The sequence below is a fragment of the Heterocephalus glaber genome, unplaced genomic scaffold (assembly GCF_053883595.1).
Source record: "Heterocephalus glaber isolate CG9 unplaced genomic scaffold, H.glaber_assembly_v1.0 deba00000071, whole genome shotgun sequence".
Classification (NCBI taxonomy): Eukaryota; Metazoa; Chordata; class Mammalia; order Rodentia; family Bathyergidae; genus Heterocephalus; species Heterocephalus glaber.
This window is the reverse complement of record NW_028258137.1, coordinates 19,228,544-19,246,933: the sequence shown is the minus strand read 5'-3', so window position 1 is coordinate 19,246,933 and position 18,390 is coordinate 19,228,544. Positions and strand designations below refer to the sequence as shown.

Here is an 18,390-nt window from a genome sequence, read left to right as displayed (position 1 = left end):
GCTTTTGGTCATCTCCAGGCCTGTTGGTCACGGATTTTAGCAGAAACGCCTTGTAACTTCCTGCCAGCCTCAGGAGAGAGCAGGCCCTGCTTTGGAAGAGTGATGGGCTGGGCCCAGGGCTGTGTGTGTCCCGTGCAGAGCCTGAGATTGTAGTGTTGGAGAGTAGTGAGGTGGGAGAGAAGTGCCAGGTAGAGATGGCAGATGACAGTGTGGGAAATGTGTGCCCATAAATAGCCCAAACTAAGTTCCCAAAATGGGCCCCAAAAGCACAGATAGGGTCAGTACTACCTGAGGACACCCAACGCCAAAGTGGAGTCCAATCTGAGGATGGCCAAGGAGCACACATGGGCAGGTGGGAAGCCTTGTGTCTTTGGAGCTGGGTAGGATTCAGGACATTTCCCTCCTGGGCGTGTGTGGCTATGGCTATAGCTGCCCTTGGCCCTCAGATGTAACAAGAATGATAATTTCTTCCTGCTGAAGTGTGACATTCTCTTAGACAGTGAAATGGCCTAGCACTCTCCAGAGGCAAGGTAACAGGTCTTGAAGGACACAGAAGCCCCTGGGCCCCACATCCCGAATCTGAACTGATAGGTTACTGGGTCTGTCTGTTCACCCTATTCCCCTGACATGGGGCAAAGGCATAGATTGGTTTCAAGGGCAAAGGTGGTCTGTTCTATCACAGTCAGGTAGTCTTAGACTCTTATCACGAGCTGATGCCAGTATGGCTCCATGAACAGGGTGTGTCTGCAGACTTTGACCCTCTTACTCAAAGACTCCTAGAGTGGGACCTGATGATCTCCCTCACCCTTCCCCAGTTCAGTCTTCCTAGGAGGAATCACCACTCACCTCACTGCCTGGGAACCCTATGCTAGACTTCCTCCTTACCTGCTAATGACCAGTCAGTGGTATTATGAGAAGAGAGTGTGACAACCAGGATGTGTGTGAAGCCAGGATTTTCAGATCAGGGCCTCTGACAAGCTGAGCTGAGGATGGCAAGGAGATGGCAATAATCACAGTGTGGGAGGCAGCTGATCGGGCAGACCCCACTCTTATGTGCATTTCTCTGCCCACAGCCCTGGACTCTGCCAGCCCCATCCGGAGCACAAACACTGGGCAGGTGCGGGGCAGCCTCGTCCATGTGAAGGGCACTGATGCGAGAGTCCACACCTTCCTGGGAATTCGCTTTGCCAAGCCACCTGTAGGATCACTGCGGTTTGCACCTCCTGAGGCCCCTGAGCCCTGGAGTGGTGTGAGGGATGGAACCTCCTACCCTGCTATGTAAGCTCTTTGGGGAGCTGGGGAAATTCAGGCCCTAGAGAAATGTCGGGTGCCTGAGCTCAGAGTCAGGTTGCCGTGGTTCTGCCATCTAAATCCTGCAGGCAGTTTTCCTCTGCATTCTGTGGGGGGATTCCCACTGTGAACATGCTAGACTGCAGAGGGTAGAGGAACTATGTTAGACTCTTGGCTCGGGCCTTGGCAGCCTAAAGGTATTAGCACTTCCTGCTGATGAGAGGGGCAGAGACACATTTCTTTCTAGTTTTAGGTTATGCCACATGTCCTATGACATTGAGGAGGTCTCTGGAAGAGATCAGATTAATCTGTGAATCTTGTAAGAACCTCTGATCCAGAATCAGATACTGCAGCTCTCACAGGATGAGAATAATAGTAACGGCTTGCACTCAACCCTCCATAGTCAGTGGGTCAACTGACAGGTCAGGTGCCCGGGTCTGGTTCTGACCAGAAAAATGCTTGGAATAACTGTCTACCATTGTCACCAGGTGTCTGCAAGATGCAGACGTAATGAAGATGTTTAATCTGATCCTTCCTTCTATCTCTGTAGCTGAGGACTGCTTGTGCCTCAACATCTATACACCTGGCCATGTCCGTGAAGGTTTTCACCTGCCTGTAAGTGTCAAGCCATGGTCAGCTTGGATATGGGAGGATATTTCTTCTCCAAGATTAAAAGGTGGCCCAAGATGTGGCTTAATGATAGACATTTGCCTGTCAGTACAAATTTCTAGGTTCAAGTTCAAGAACCACAAAATCAAACAAAAGGGAAGGAGAATGAAATTAGAAAGGACAGAGTCAGCCTGGTTCTTTTGCAGTGTGGATCTTGCTGTGAAGCCTTCTGCTCTTTAGACCAAGAAGGGCTTCTGAAACAGGATGGGTAACTGGCTCCTAGGCATGAAGTCATAGAGCCCTTACTGGTACCAGAGACCAGAACTCTTTTTTTTTTTTGTGGTACCAGGGATTAAACTCAGGACCTTGCGCTTGCAAGGCAGGTGCTGGAACTACTGAGCTAAATCCCCAGCCCCAGAACTCTTTTGAAAACACCCAAGAACCTAGCTATGGTTTATCTGTTGTCCCAGTGAAATAACCTTTTTATTAGTCTTTAGTTGGGACAATAGCAGAAACTCCCACCCTCTTTTTTTCCATTGCCCAGGGGTCAGACAGTAATAGATCCAGGCTTGGATTCATGGGGTTGACCCAAAAGTGAGTGTCCTGGTCTACATGATTGAACTTGGGTCTGTCACCCATGTCTCAGGTATGTGATCTTACTGGAGTCCTATGTGATAGTTATACAGAGTCTAAGCAGTGGATAGTGTATGAGGAGGCCAGATGGTGTTGTGCTGGGCAGAATCCACATGGCCTCTGTCTTAATTTCCCAGGTCATGGTATGGATTTACGGAGTGGGCTAATTATGGGCATGGCTTCCATGCATGATGGTTCCATTCTGGTAGCTTCAGAGAACATGGTGGTGGTCACTATCCAGTACCGCCTGGCTGTCCTGGGCTTCTTCAGGTATGTCTGAAGCTGGGCTGGGAAATAAGGCTGTGCAGAGCCAGGACAGGCTTGTGATCACTATCCTTGTCACTTCTCAGCACTAGAGACCAGAAGACCACTGGCAACTGTAGCTACCTGGACCAGGTGGCTGCCCTACATTGGGTACAACACAATATAGTTCACTTCAGATGCAATCCTGACTGGGTCACCATTTTGGGGGAGTATGCAGGGGGCGTGTGTCATCGCTTGTCTTGTCCCCATGTCTCAAGGACTCTTCCATGGTGCCATCATGGAGAGTGGGGTGGCCCTGTTGCCTGATATCATCTCTAGCTCATCTGAGAACATCTACACAGTGAGTGCCCTCAACTACCCCTGCCCCAGACCCCTCTTCCTTCCCTCACCTTCAGAGCCACTGTTGCACTATCTTTCAGTGGGGACAATGAAGGCAGTTGAAGTGCCTTGGGAACTGCTGCCTATCTAGGAATTGCTGAGGTCCTAGAGGGTGACAGTCTACACACTCTGCCTCTAACAAGCTAAGCATGCTCTGTGGTCAGCAAAGCTAACTCATGGGGCTCCCATTGTGGGTAGAACCATGGAAATAAATGGGATCCCCCTCTGGCTGAGACTTCTGAGCAACAGGGATGGTAGAAGAATTTCATACTGGCAGCAGTTTGTACAGAATATACTGTGAAATTTGGGGTTTACCCGTACCCAACTTCATCCACTTTTTGCCTGGAAGGATGAGCCAGCTCCTGCCTGAACTAATTTCAGATGGTGGCCAACCTGTCTGGCTGTGGGCAGAATGACTCAGAAGCCATGGTGAGATGCTTACGTGGCAAGAGTGAAGAGGAGATTTTGGCTATTACAAAGGTGGGCTGTTCTCAGGTGTGGATGAAGGGGATGATATTGTCTGAGAGTGAGTCCCTTTATGGGCTAATAACTTCATCTGCATAGGTTGCTGTCTATGAAGATCTGGATGGTAAATGTGCACAAAGATTTGCTAAGACAAGTATGAGATTCATGATGTGGATGTGAGCATCCTGGGATGAGTTAAGAGGGGTTGGATGTAAGTCATCGGGCATTAGAAAATATCTGAGACCTGACCTTGATCCCTGACGTGAATGTCCCCTTAGTCCTTCAAGATCATCCCTGCTGTGGTGGATGGGGCCTTCCTGCCCAGGCACCCCCAGGAGCTGCTGGCCTCTGCTGACTTTCAACCTGTCCCCAGCATCATCAGTGTCAGCAATGATGAGTATGGCTGGAGCTTGCCCATGGTAAGGCCAAGTCCCAGTAGTTTGGGGTATACATTTTGTTTGTAGGGTTCCTCTGGGTTACATAGGCACAGGCCAATGCCACTCTCAACTCTATATCTTTCTTCCACTGTGCACTTTTTAGGCTCTGCTGACACCCAGAATGAAATTAACAGAGAGACTCTGCGGACTGTTCTGCAGAGTGTGTCAGCGCAGATGCTGAGGCTCCTGTGTTCCTACCCCAAGGATATAGCACCCCAAGATTCATGCCCATTCAACTATCCCATCAAACAAAAGCTGAACTGTGTATTTGGTTGTAGGTGGGGTCACCCTCTTATAATCCCAAATCCATGGCCCATCAGCTGTTTTTCCACCCTAAGTTCTCTCCCACACCCAGAAATCTGCCTAACCTGACTCTCCACGATCTGCCAGAGGTAGATGTTGCCTGCTGAGTTTGGTGACCTGTTCATGGAAGAATATATGGGGGACACTGAGGACTCCCAGACTCTTCAAGTACAGTTCCATGAGATGATGGGGGATTTTATGTTCATGATTCCTGTGCTCCAAGTAGCACATTTTCAGTGTGAGTACATCTGTAACTGAGGCCTGATGGCTTAGGCAGTAGCTCAGAGCTGTAGTCTCAGGTGAAGTCTATAGAGTGCAGGTCTGGTCCTATATTTTTATTGAGGCTCTGCTTCCAGGCACTTGATATCCTTCATCTCAGTTAATCTTCATGGTTAAAACTCAAGAAAAAAGTACAATTCTGGAGGGTCATATTTCCTGACATCAAAATATACTACAAAACCTTAGTAAGAAAAACAGCATGATAGTAATGCAACATAGATCCATAGCCCAGTGGAACAGAATAGGAAATATCATAACAAACATAAACAGCTACATCAATGTGATTCTTTGGAAAGAAGCCAAAAATATATGTTTAGCCAACGGTGCTGGGCAAACAGGACATATGTGTGTAAAAGACTGATACTAAATCCTTCTGTCTTTTAATTCCAGTACTCTGGGAGGCTGAAGCAGGAGGACTGTGAATTGCAGCCCGATTTGGGCAACTTATTGAATTAGTGAGATCATGTCTCAAATCATAAATGAAAAAAGGTCTGGGACTGTAACTCAGTGAAGGCCCTGGGTTCAATTCCAAGTACTAAAAAAATACTGTTTCTGTCCTTAGGAATACAAAATCCAATCAATCTTGATGAAAGTTAAGCATATAGGGAAATAGAAAGCCATCTTTACTACTGATGGAAATAAAATTAGTGTAGCCACTATGGAAGGCATTATAGGAGTTCCTCCAAAAACTAAAATGAGAGCTACCATTTGATAATTCAGAGTATAGAACTCTCAGTATATTCTGAAATAATTAAAGTCAGCATACTACAGAGATACCAACCTAGCCATATTTATTATGGTATAATTTGTAATAGCTAAGCTATTGTGATATAACCTTTGTGCCCATCAACAGATGAATGAATAAAGTGTATATGTATAATAGAATATTACTCAGCCATAAAGTAGAATGAACTCACATCATTTGACAGAAAATGGATGGGACTGGAGAGCATTATGTTCAGTGAAATGAGCCATGCATATATTATCACATATTTCATATATATATATATATATATATATATATATATATATATCACATATTTCCTACATGGGGGAAATATGGAGGAAAAGGAGAAATGACATGAAAGAAGGAAGACTAGTAGTGGAGAAGTAGAGGGAATCAGAGGAAGCAGGAAGAAAGAGAGAAGGTGGAAATGGGGGGAGAATGATCACCATATGTTATATGCATGTACAAATATGCCAATTTGAAACCCACTAGTCACTTTACCTAATATACACTAAAAATTGTTTTCATGCCTGATGTAAGAGACAGAGATCTTTCTCATTATACAAGTGGAGAAACTGAGGAGAGTGACTCTCAGAGTTGCCCAAACTACTCAATTGGGAAATCCAAGGTCATGACTTATCCAAGGCCCTTCCCATTGTTCCTGCTGTAGCCTGGGGCTCCTCACCACATTGTTCAGTTTCCAGCTGACTTTGGATTTAGACATTTTGTCCTCAAGGCTGAGGCAGGAGAGCTCCAGGTAAGGGGTCACCAAGTCACAGCTGTCCACATCCTCAGGTTCCCATGGCACTGTCTACTTCTATGAATTCCAGCATCCTCCCGACTTCCTCAAAAACATCAGGCCACCCTACACAAAGGCAGACCATGGTGATGAGATTCCCTTTGTCTTTGGATACTTCTTGTGGGGCAACCTAGGTGAGTCTCCTCCACATCCAGGAACAAGGATGGCACTCTGGCCTGTCCCTGAGTTGTGACGTCATCCACAGTCCAGATGAGGAAGTTGAGGCCCAGAGAAAGGATCAGATCAGTGTCCACTATCTTATACTTCAAAAGACTGTGCTAGGATTAGAATCGAAGCCCTTGCACTCCACCCAGTGGTGTCATCATGACCATGTTGTTCAGCATGTGTGAAAAGGGCAGAAGGGACTGTCTCAAAGGCATACTTGTTTCTTTAATGAATTACCAGGGTCAAATGTACAGGGAACAGGAAAGAGGATGTCACTATAGACCCCTGCAGTGGGTCCTGGTCTCCTGTGGGCCAGGACAACACAAAGGTAGCTAAAGAAAAAAAGACAGGAAATGAGACTTAGCGAAAAAGCTGGGTCTTGGGACCAATCAGTGCTGCTCTAGTCAACAAAGACAAAGGCCTTCAAGTGCATCCAGTATTTATTGAGCACAATCATGGGAAAGAATAGGGAGCAGGGTATGCTGTGAAGGCATCTGGTCAAATACTGCCAAACTCCTGGCTTGATGGCATAAGGCAGGGCTGTGAGGGAGGAAGCACTGCTTATCTTGCTTGGATAGAACAAACAAGTACTGGGACCTAGTGGAATTAGTAAGCAAGCCATTGGGTCAATGAGAAGCCGTAATTCAGGGGAAAGGATTTTAATTGGGGTTACCTTGACCTGAGCTGCACATAACTCAGCAGAGCCCTGCCACTTCACAGACCAGGGCTTAGGCCTCAGAGGCAGCTGTTGGAGGAGGGGCTGTACTCACCCAGTTCACCATCTGACATGCCCATTTGAGTCATGTAGGGTTTCGAACTGACTCCTGATATAAAACAATATGGCTGAATTAGGGAAAGCAAGAAGCAGGTGCCACTTATAGCCTGTTATTACTGCACATCTGCTACATAGATGGAGGGAACTTCTGGGCCTGCATTGAGCCCAAGGTCAATTCGACTGGATGCTGAGATAACAAGGGCTGGGCAAGTGGAGGGCCTGGCTCTAGGGTCAGTGGGGAAGGAGGAAATCAGACTTGGCATCCAAGATCAGGCTGTAGCCGGTGATGAGACTGGTAACATGAATGAGCAAGAGGATGAGCAGAATGAGAATCGGTGTAAGACCTGGGCTTTTGTCCTCCTTCTCTCTGCAGTGCACTTCACTGAGGAGGAGGAGCTACTAAACAGAAGGATGATGAAATATTGGGCCAACTTTGCACGAAATGGGTGAGCTGATGCTTCCCTACCTCAATATTCACAGTGTGTGTGAACCCATCAGGTGCGCCACATTTCTGTGGGAACTTTGTTAGCACATGTGCATCCTTAAATCACATGTTAACTCCATGGCATGAGCAAGAATTGTGTGGACACAGAGAGGGCCTTGCCAGTACAGGTCACTCATTCCCTCCCAGTGACCTGTTTCTCCCCTGTGATGCCCTTCTCCCATACCACTTTGCCTTGCAGCTAGCCATCTGTGGACTAAAACCTCTACAAACTGTGAGCCAAAAATAACCTTTTCTCCTTTAACTTTGGGTGTCAGGTATTTTGTATCAGCAATGTGAAAACTAAGATTCCCAGGGAGCTGTCGATGGGCAAGTCCCATTGGACCCCCACCTCCCTCGCCACCACACTAGATCTGGACCCCTTTTCCTTTCCCTACTATGTCTTCATGCCTCCACTCTTACCTTAAATGAAAACGATGGCTTGGAGAATGTGACCCGCACCTGAGTGTTAAAATTCCTTTCAATGATTCCATCTGTGCTCATATCTATATAGGCCAACAGAAACCCACATTACATGAACCTAGGCTCTGTGCATGTTCAGGCTGCTGTAAAACAGTATCATAATCTGGATAGCTTATAAACAACAGAAATTTATTTATAGATCAAGAGACTAAGAAGAACAGCACCAGTGTGCCAGCAGATTTGATGTGTAGTGAGGGCTTCTCTCTGGCTCACAGATGCCATCTTCTCATTGGTACCACACTTGGTAGAAGAGGAAAAAATAGCCCTCATAACCTTATCACCTCTTAAGGGCTCCACCTCTTTGATCATCAAATTAGAGATTAGGTTTCAACTTAAGAATTGTGGGGCACAAGGTTGAAAGAGCATGGCTCCTAGAGCTCCTCATTAGCAGCCACCAAGGTTGCCAACTACTGAAAATGTCTCTACCCATTGTCCACCTATATTAAATGCCACCTATCACTAACTTTTTCACTCATGTATTTCTGTCCAGAGAGGTCACAGGCTCTATTTTTGTGAGAGTTAGGACTGGTCACGTCAACTTGCCCTTGGAGCTTGGATCAGTTGTGGGTGGTGTAGGAGAGCCATGTGGGTCCTCAGTGGATCATCCCCTGATGTCTACTGTCATTTTCATTGTGTCTACAGACAGTGTTAGGGCCACACTTGCATGATCATTGTGGACCTGTAAATACGGTTTCTGTAAGATATGCTTTAGAAGTGGTATTGGAAGGTCCACATATGTATAGCTGAAAAGATTAGATTGCCCTGACTCCCTGTCTTTGAGATTTTTTTCTTGCATCCTCCTTACTCCCTGTCACCTACCTTTTTGGTCATCCATGTGACCAATTTTCTTTGCATCAGATTTTTTCCCATGAAGTATTTTTTTACTTCTACAATAAAAACCCGTCATGTATGTTTGTCTCACTGTACAAATGTGCCAAATTGTGTTCAAACTGCTTACTTGTTGCCCCAAAACACTTTCCTTCTGTTTTTAAAATGCTGCATCAGTTGTCCCATATCCTGAGACACGCTCTTCTGCCACCAATACCCCTATATATGCTTAAATAATGATATGTTAGAAAGTTCAATAAAAATATAGGCAAACATAGGTGATTTCATTGCAAACTCAAATCCATGTGGGTGTCAGAAAAGGAGATTCAATCAACTATGAGTCTAGCAGCCAAGGAAGAACTTTCAGGATGAAGGGTACCGTCAGACTGTCTGCCTTTGCTCAAGGTGTTGCTTTGAGCTGCATTAAAGTTCAGTCCCATTGTCTGGTTTGGGGGACCTTCTGTGCTATCATTTAGATCTGGGGTGGCCCCAAGAAACCTCATGTGTTTCAAAGGTGATTGGATCATGGAGGTGCCATAGCTGACTTGCTGTTGGGAAGTGTGGTGTGACTAGAGGAACTGGGTCACTGTGGGAATGATGTGGGAGGGTTTATCTCCTCCCAGTCTCCTCCCCTCTCTCTTTCTACTTCTTGTGATCAGCTTTTCTCCATCCAGGCCCCTCCACCATGCTGTTTCTGCATTGGAGCCAGCTGAGCATGGACTGAAACATCTGAGAGTGCCAGCCAAAATAAACATCTCCTTTCAGTTGTGGGTGTCAACTATTGTGGCCAAGGAAAACACTAAAACACTCTTTATAAGACTCCCCAAGAGCAGTCTTCCCAAGTTCTCCAATGACAGTTTCTTGCTGCCTTCTCTTCACCACTAACACAGAGACTGCAAAGTCAGTGGACATAATGACTTCATGTATGAGGGCAGAGTTCCTCGTATCACACGTGGCCTGCAGAAGCCACACAGTGCACTGGAAGGAAGCCAGAGAGGGCCAGAGCAGAGGGGAAGTGACCATGCCATACCTTGCTAGCCACTGGCTCCCAGAGACCTCAGCCCACTCAGTGCCACCCCCGGCAGCACCCTCTTTCCCTGCCCACCAGACCAGAAGATCTGCCCAACCTCACTAATGATTCCTTTCTAAAGTCTTTGGCTTGGATTTATGTTCCTTCAGGATCCTTGAGGAGCCATGAGAAGGCACAAGGCTGGAGTCCACTCTCTTCTGGCTCATTTAAACTTGGGTCCTCAACAGAACCATCAAGTACACAGTAGCTTCCACGTTGTTTCCAGGACGGTGCCTAAGAACACAGGTGTGCACTTGTCCTTGGTTTTCACCTAAATGGTCACAAACCTGGGCCTTTCTGGTTCTGGGCTTTCCCCCTCCTGAAATGAGTGAAACCTCACACCACTGCATGGAAGGCCTCCTCCTCAAGATTGCGGCATTGTGAATGTATCCTGTCACCCAGCACATTGCAGCAGGCTTTCTCCTGTGCTGAAACAAGCATCAGGCATCAGTGTGTGGTGGTCACAGTGCATTACGTGGACAGAGGCCAGCTGGCGAGGTGTCATGTGTAGGCTGGGAGAGAAGTGCATCTTCTACATGGAAAGATGTTAAACTGCCCTGTCTGGTGCCTGGGAGTGGCTGCTCTCCTGTCCTCAGCAGTACCAGATGTTTATCCAAGTGGATCTGATGGGGGAAGGGAGCATTAACTCCCCATGGAGTTTGGGGTATTTAACTTTTTCATGTGGAATTTAGCCCAGATCTGCCACATTCTACAGCAGAACAAACTGTGACATCTAAGGCTGTTCCCCAAGAGATGCCATCTGTTAGAGATGACAACAGCAGGGGAACTGTGGGCTGGATTGGACATCTCCCTGCACCCTGAGGCCCAGGGAGCAACAGGGCTGAGGCAGGGATGCACAGCACTGGTCTGAGGTAGAGAAGAGTGAACAAGCACTATCTGTCCATCGTTCATTTTCAACAGCTATCAGGACTTGGACAACTGAGTTTTATCTCAGTATTTCTGTGAGAATCAACTGCTTCTTCCCTTTCAGCCAGAGGCAGGCCAGGCTTTATATGGTCAGTGACAGCTTTGCATTTCTATCCTAGTGCTCCTCACCATATCACTGCCTGCATGGAGGATGCTTTGTTTATATCCCTGAGGATGGGAGACTTTTCAGTCAATTTTCCGTCCTGGCATTGCCTCACAGATATGGCAGGGATAGTGCAAATTACATTTTCACACAGATTAGGGTGTGAAACACTTTGCTAGATGGCTCTAGGGCTGAATATGGGAACTAAGCCCCAAGAACTCTGAATGGGCCTCATGGGATGTGCTGGGGCCAGGCCTAGTGTCAGTACTATTTGGATAGGGGAGAGTGAGTTAGTTCAGGACATGTGTGAGGACAGTGATTATGGATCAGTGTCTCCTGACATTGCTGAGATGAGGATGGCAAGAAGGTAGCAACACCATCAGTGTATGAGGGAGCTGCACTGGCACACCCAACACTGATGTGCATCTTTCCACTCCCAGGATTCTGTCAGCCCCATCAGGGACACACACAGGGCAGGTGCAGGGCAGCCTCGTCCATGAGAATGGCACTAGCATGGGGGTCCACATCTTCCTGGGAATTCCCTTTGCCAAGCCACCTGTAGGACAACTGAGTTTTGCACCTCCTGAGGCCCCTAGACCAGGAGTCGTGTGAGAGATGGGACCTCTCACCCTGCTAGGTAACCTTTCTGGGGAGCTGAAGAAATTGCAGGCACTGGAGAGGGTTGAGGTGCTCTGAGCTCTGGTCGCCTGCAATGATTCTAAATCCCATGGCCAGTTTTTTTCTGCCTTGGTAGATTTCTACAATGAATGTGTGAGGCTGCAGAGGGTGGAGAAGCTTTGACAGCTCTTGGTAGTGGGCCTTGGAGCCTAAGGGCATTAGCTTCAGTTCCAGTCAAAAGGAGCAGAGGCATGATTCTTCCCTGATTTGTGTTATGTCTAGTGTTCTGTGCTATCAGGAGAAGTGATTCTGGCACAGAGTTGGTTTGGCTCTATAAACTTTTAGGAAACTCTAACTAAAGCAGCAGGTACGACAGATGCCTGAGGAAGGCATGAGTAGTAGCTCATTGGAGACCCTACCCTCCACACTCATTGTACATGTTGACTAGGCCAGGTGCCACTGGCAAAGGAACAAGTCAAGGATGTTACAAGTGAAGATCTATGGGAGGGATGAGTTTCCCTAACAGTTGAGTCTTGGAATGAAGCACACCCCACTGCTCTTCTTTGGAAAACAAACCTCCATTCCCACCTGCAACATCTGTTTGGGGGCTCCTCCCTTGTTTCAGAACCAGATGGTTATAGAGGTAAATGGTGAATGTCAACACCTACAGCCAATGATTCCAATTGAGACACCAAAGGGAGATGATTTTCTAGGCTCAGGATGTGTGGGATCCAAGTCTCTTATCAAACCTGAGGCTTTCCTGAAAGTCTGAGCTCCACGTCAGGTTCCTCTGAGCCTCTGGCCTGGGTCTTGATGGACAAGGATTATAGAGAAAGATCTTGTGCAAACGGAACATTATGGGGAGCAGAACAGTGAAGGCTGGAAGCAAGTCTGAACCCAGAGTCTGGTTTTGACCACAGCACAACTCCTGGACTAGTTGCCATTTTCATCACATGTCTGCAAGGTTCTGATACAATGAATGCACACGTTCAGGTGTTACTAGATGTTGCTGTGCCTCACATCCTCATGTCTGAGGACTGCTTGTACCTGAACATCTATACTCCAGGCCATGCTCCTGAGGACTCTAAGCTGGCTGTGAGTGTGAGAGTATGGTCAGCTGGAAAATGAGAAGATATCTATTTTTCCACAATTAGAAGGTGCCTGGGGATGTGGGTCAGTGGCACATCACTTGACTAGTAAGTACAGGACTAGTCAAGGACTGAGCAACCCACACGCATGCATGCGCGCACACACACATACACACACAGACCAGAGGGTTGGATGTAAACCCTGCTGAGCAGCCTCTCCTTATGGGGTGACTATGTGAGGAACTGACCTTAGGGGTAATGGGACCCTGGCCAGAAATCAGTTTTGTGCCCTGGAGAATGCCTTGGGTGCCCAGGAACTGTAGTTTGATATCACCAAAAACCTCAACCATGGTTTATATATTGTGTCAGTGAGATTAGCTAACACTTTTGATTAACATTCAGGTGGGACATCAAGGAAAGCCCTGTTCCTTCCATTTGGAAATGGTCTGAGAGTAATACAGCCAGGCTTGCATCCATGGCATAAATGGTAAAATTGGAGAGTACTGGTGTAGTGAATTGAAATTGCAACCATCACTGTTGGTATAGATGGTGAAGTTTCTACTGGACTTCTTCCTATGTTGGCAACAAGTAGAAGATTAGAACCAGACCCTTATCTCTGATCTATAAAAATCACCCCAAAATGGAACAAATACCTCAGTTTAAGATCTGAAAATTTGCAACTCTTAGAAGAAAACAATCAAAGTAATAGGCCCAGGCCACAACTCCCTGATTAGGGCTCCAATACTGCTGCAAATATCAGCAAGAATTAACAAAGCTGATTCCATCCAATTCAAGAGTTTTTGCACTGCAAAGTAAACAGTCAAGAGAGTGAAGGGACAGCCTGTAGAAAGGCAATCTTTGCAGGCTAATCTTCCAACAGAGGATTAATGTTCAGAATATAAGGAGAACTCAAAACATTTAAAACCAAGCACACCGGGCCGGGGATTTAGCTCAGTGGTTCCACTGCCTGCCTTGCAATCGCAAGGTCCCGAGTTCAATCCCTGGTACCAAAAAATAAATAAATAAATACCAAACACACAGACACAAAAACAAAATGCAAACAGCCCAATAAGTACACTAAAATGAATCGGGAGACACTTATGAAAAAAAGTATAATGGGATATGGTCATGCACACCTGTTACCACAGCTCCCAGGAGGTTGTACTACATAGTGAATTCAAGGACAGCCTGAGTACATAGAGAGACCCTATTTCAAAATTTAAAAAAGAAAAACTGTGAAGAAGCACAGATGCTCAATAAGTATATGAAAAGCATTTAACATTTTTATTCATCATGGAAATGCAAATCATTGCTACATGGAGATTCCAGTTCACTTAAGTCAAAATGGTGCCATCAGCCAAGCATGGTGGCACATGCCTGTCATCCCAGTACTCTGGGAGACTGAGGCAGGAGGATTGCAAGTTCAAATCCAACCTGGGCAATTTAGCAAGACTCTATCTCAAAATAAAATTTAAAATATCCCGGAGATGTATCTTAGTGCAAAGGCCCTGGTGCACTTCCCAGCACCACTTAATAAACAAATAGTTCATTGGCTTATGTAGACTTGGCAAGGTTTGGTGTTCAGGTGAGGCATAGCTACTTAAGGGCTCAGAGAAGCCTAGGTAAGTGTGGTTAAGGAGAAAATCTTTGCAATCAGGAAAGGAATTTATAGAGGAATAGAAGCTGATAGGAAATCACAGCCTCTTCTAGAGTTAGAATTCAGACATCTGAAAGAGAATAACTTAGCAAAGAGAAAGAGAAGAGCTCCAGGAATCAAGCAGGAGCCCACAGGAGAGATAGCAATCACTGAGCAACTGAAGATAGCGTAGTGGAAAGAAAACAGTCTGGAACTCTGAGTCAAAACACTTAACCAACAAACGGCCCTAACCAAAACAAAACCAAAATTCCCCAAATCCAGTAAATCCAGTAAATGCTGGTGAGGATACTGGACAGTGGGGTGGAGAGCACCTCTTTGCTGGTGGGAGTGTACATTATACAGGCACTATGCAAATCAGTATGTAGGTTCCTCAAAACACTGAAATAGATCTACCATTTGAGCCAGCTGTACCACTCCTTAGTATATACCCAAAGGAGTTAAAGTCAGCATACAAGGGTGAGCAAAAGAACAGTGAATGCTTAAATTTTTAAAAAATTTTAACACAGTAAAGGATACATTGCAAAGAATGATATGTTTGAATTTAAGGAGAGTATATTGATTGTTTTTAGGGCGATTAATGGCAATACAATTTTTACTATAATAAACTCTTAAATTTAAACTTCATTGTATTTTTTGATCACACCGTGTATACTATAGATAGCAACCTATCTATTTTTATTGCAGTGCATTTCACTATGGCTAAGCTGAGGAAATAGCCCTGGTACCCATCAACAGATGAGTGGATAAAGTATGGTGAATATACACAATAGGCTACTACTCAGCCAAAACCTAGAATGAATTCACATCATTTGTATGAAAATGTATAGAACTAGAGATTATCACATTAATAAGCAGACTGATATAATCAATATAGCATTGCACATTTGCTCTCAAAAAAAAAAAAAGAATGAAAAAAGACACAGATGACCTGAAAATAGAAGGGTGAATACTAGAGAAGAGGAAGGGAACCAGGGGTGAAAGAAAGAAAGCTTGAGGGTTATAATTCCGGGAAAATCACCCTAGTATGTTTTGTGTATGTATGAAACCACCAAAATGAAACCCACTACTCTGTATAACTAATATGCACTAATAAGAAAAATCCCAATGGTGAAGTGTAAGAGACAGACATTGTATAGGTGAGGAAATTGAGAAGTGTAGCATGTAGTGATTTGCCCAAAGTACCCTCCTGGGAAGATCAAGGCCATGACTTTTCAAAGGCCCTTCCCATTGGTACAGTTCTCTAGCCTGGGGTTCCTGACCTACCATCCAGATTCTAGCCAATTTTGACCTAGGTATGATGTCACGAAATATGAGGTAGCAGTGCTCCAGGTAAGTGGTCACCAAGTCACAGGCTGCCCACATCCTCAGGTACCCATTGCACTGTCTACTGCTACCAGTTCCAGCATCCTCACTCCTTCATCAAAAACATGGGGCCAACCTACATGAAGACTGACTGTGCCACTGAGGTTCCCTTTATCTTCAGATCTTCCTTCTGGGGCATCCAAGGTGAGTATTCTCTGAAGTCCATGCACATGTATTGAGCTCTGGTAAGGTCCCTGAGGAATGACTGCCTTCACTGTCTAAATGAGGAAACTGATTTTGCTTCCTGGGTCACCATGACTGACAGGTTTTTCACAGTTGTTAAACTGGTTTTGGTCCAGCCCTTATCTCTGACCTCAGGAAGAAGTGAAAACAACTTTACCAGTGATGTAGAATTTAACGTTATGTAGCCGTAAGTCAAGGAATGCTGGCAACCACCAGGAGATAGAAGTCAAGGAATGGATTTGGCTTTAAAGCTTCAGGGAGCACAGTCCTATTGCTACCTTGATTCCAGTGGATTAAAGCAAAATGCAATTTGGAAACTGCTCCTCTGTTTACCTGGCTACATGACTGCAGAGAAGTGTACTGAAGAAAAACTAAATAAAAAATTAGAAAGAACTATTCAGAAAATATTGACCAGGTACAATACAAAGACTTACCTACCAAAATGAAAAACAAGAGAATATTATGGAAGAAGAATAAAGAAATGTAATTGATGACTTGTGTACATAACTCAACAAATCTGGGTGCCAGAGACTTCTGCAGTGAACCTCCTGCCCAGGGTGCGACACTAGCCTGAGAAAAAAAATACGCTAAGAGACAGAACTAAGAGAGAGAAAGCAGGGTACCAGGACAACCAGTGCCGATGCAACCGACAAAGTTCAGTCAGTCCCAGGCACTGACTTTTATTGGCAATCAATTGGGGTAAAGGCAAGCTTCGTGCAGTTTCTATGGGAATTAATGTAAACAAGGCTCATAAAGGACAAAGCAAAGCATTCTCTAATTAAGAACAGAATAGACAACGTATATTATTGTAATTGGAACATTGTTCTAGTCTGAAGGTTTTAGTTATGGGAGCAGAATTTGGGTGCGTACTCTGACCTCAGCATGTAGGCATCCGCCAGACTCGCTTTTATAAACAAGCCAATTGTGGGTGTTAACGCTTCACAGCCTGCCTTGGGCATAATCAATATTACAGTCCTCTGCATCTGGGGATGTGGATATAGCTTAGTGGTAGATTTCTTACATAGCATGTGCAAGGCCCTGGGTTTAATCCCTAGCACCAAAACACACACACACACACAAAATCTAACATAAGTATGTCCTAAAACACTTACTGGTTTCACCATAATTAATTCATTCAAGGACAGTGTTGATTCTGATTTTGTGGGTGAGAATGTACTCTTTAAGCATAAACTGCAAACATCCCTTTGAACCAATTGAAAATATAAATTATCAAAGAAAACTTCAAACCTTTTAACACAGAAACATCAAGACCTCAACAACTTAAAAAAGTTGTAACAAACTAGATCATCATAGGTATAAATTGGTTTGGCAGCAAATAGAGAAGGTGAATTTATTAATCCAAGCTTTTGACATGGTTGTAAAACAGTCAGGCTGCAAACTGCAGCACTGGCCAGAAATCAGGAAGCCATCTGTCTTCCCATGCATGTATGTTTTCTGACAGAGCTGAACATATAGATAGTCAAGAATAACAGTATTATAGCTACATATGTAAGAATGATAAACCATTTAGGCATATGTGCATCACAGTTAATGACCATGGCATGGTGCAAATGATGAAAGATTACTTGAAATTGTTGGCCAATTCAAACTCCAAGAAGGCCCAGAGGGACTGCCCTTCACCTAGACCCCTCGGTGTGAGAGAGTCTCATAAAGATAGCCCCAAACTGAAGAACAGAATCATCAATGATATAAATTTCCTCTACCTTGGAGGCCTCTTTCAGTGCCATGGTCTTGGGTTTTACAGAGATAAAAAAGCACAAAAGCCTGAACATAAGGGAATTCACACTGTTTTCCTTGCCTATTGCAGAAAAGATTTAACTGAAGAATAGTATTATAATATAGACTGTGAATCTGTACCCATCTCTCCCCATTTCATAGTTCATACTGGACCCAAGCAGTATTTCAATAGAAGGTAAGTTGTTAAAGACAAGGGTGGAGCTAGCTGTCAATGTTCCTACTACCTACCTGGAATCAATGGGGTAGGGGGAGAGAACTGTGTCTGGGATCCTTTTTTAGAGAGTGTTCCTCACAGCAGGATATAGATTTATTGAGTCCCTAGAGTGTCCCCCGCAAGATTCTGTCACACTAGTAGATGTTTCTGTCGAAAGAACAGCACTGGTGCCTTTTCCTTAGACCTCTCCATCCCCGCAACCCACTGCAATTCCTTAAAGACCAGGATGAAGTTTCTGGGTCTCCAACTAGGCACTTGAGAGACAGTATCCCTTCCATTTATCCCAATAATAAAAACTTAGGTAATTACATTGTGGCAGTAGAGATAGAAACTTCATTTTTAGCACTAAAGACAGAAAAAAACTGTAGAAAGTTCTAAGTACAAAGTTAGAGTTTGCTATCTATTGACTCCAGCTGTTCTTTTGCATACTCCATAGCTGATCGAGTTCACTTTCACTGACTGTTCCCTTTCTTCAACTCACACCCTCTGATACAT

At 45.0% G+C, this 18,390-nt stretch overlaps 1 pseudogene; it reads left to right on the top strand.

Moving 5' to 3' along the window:
* The first annotated feature begins 327 nt into the window (after positions 1-327).
* On the top strand, positions 328-8,206 carry LOC101702284 (acylcarnitine hydrolase-like; annotated as a pseudogene).
* The last annotated feature ends 10,184 nt before the right edge of the window (positions 8,207-18,390 follow it).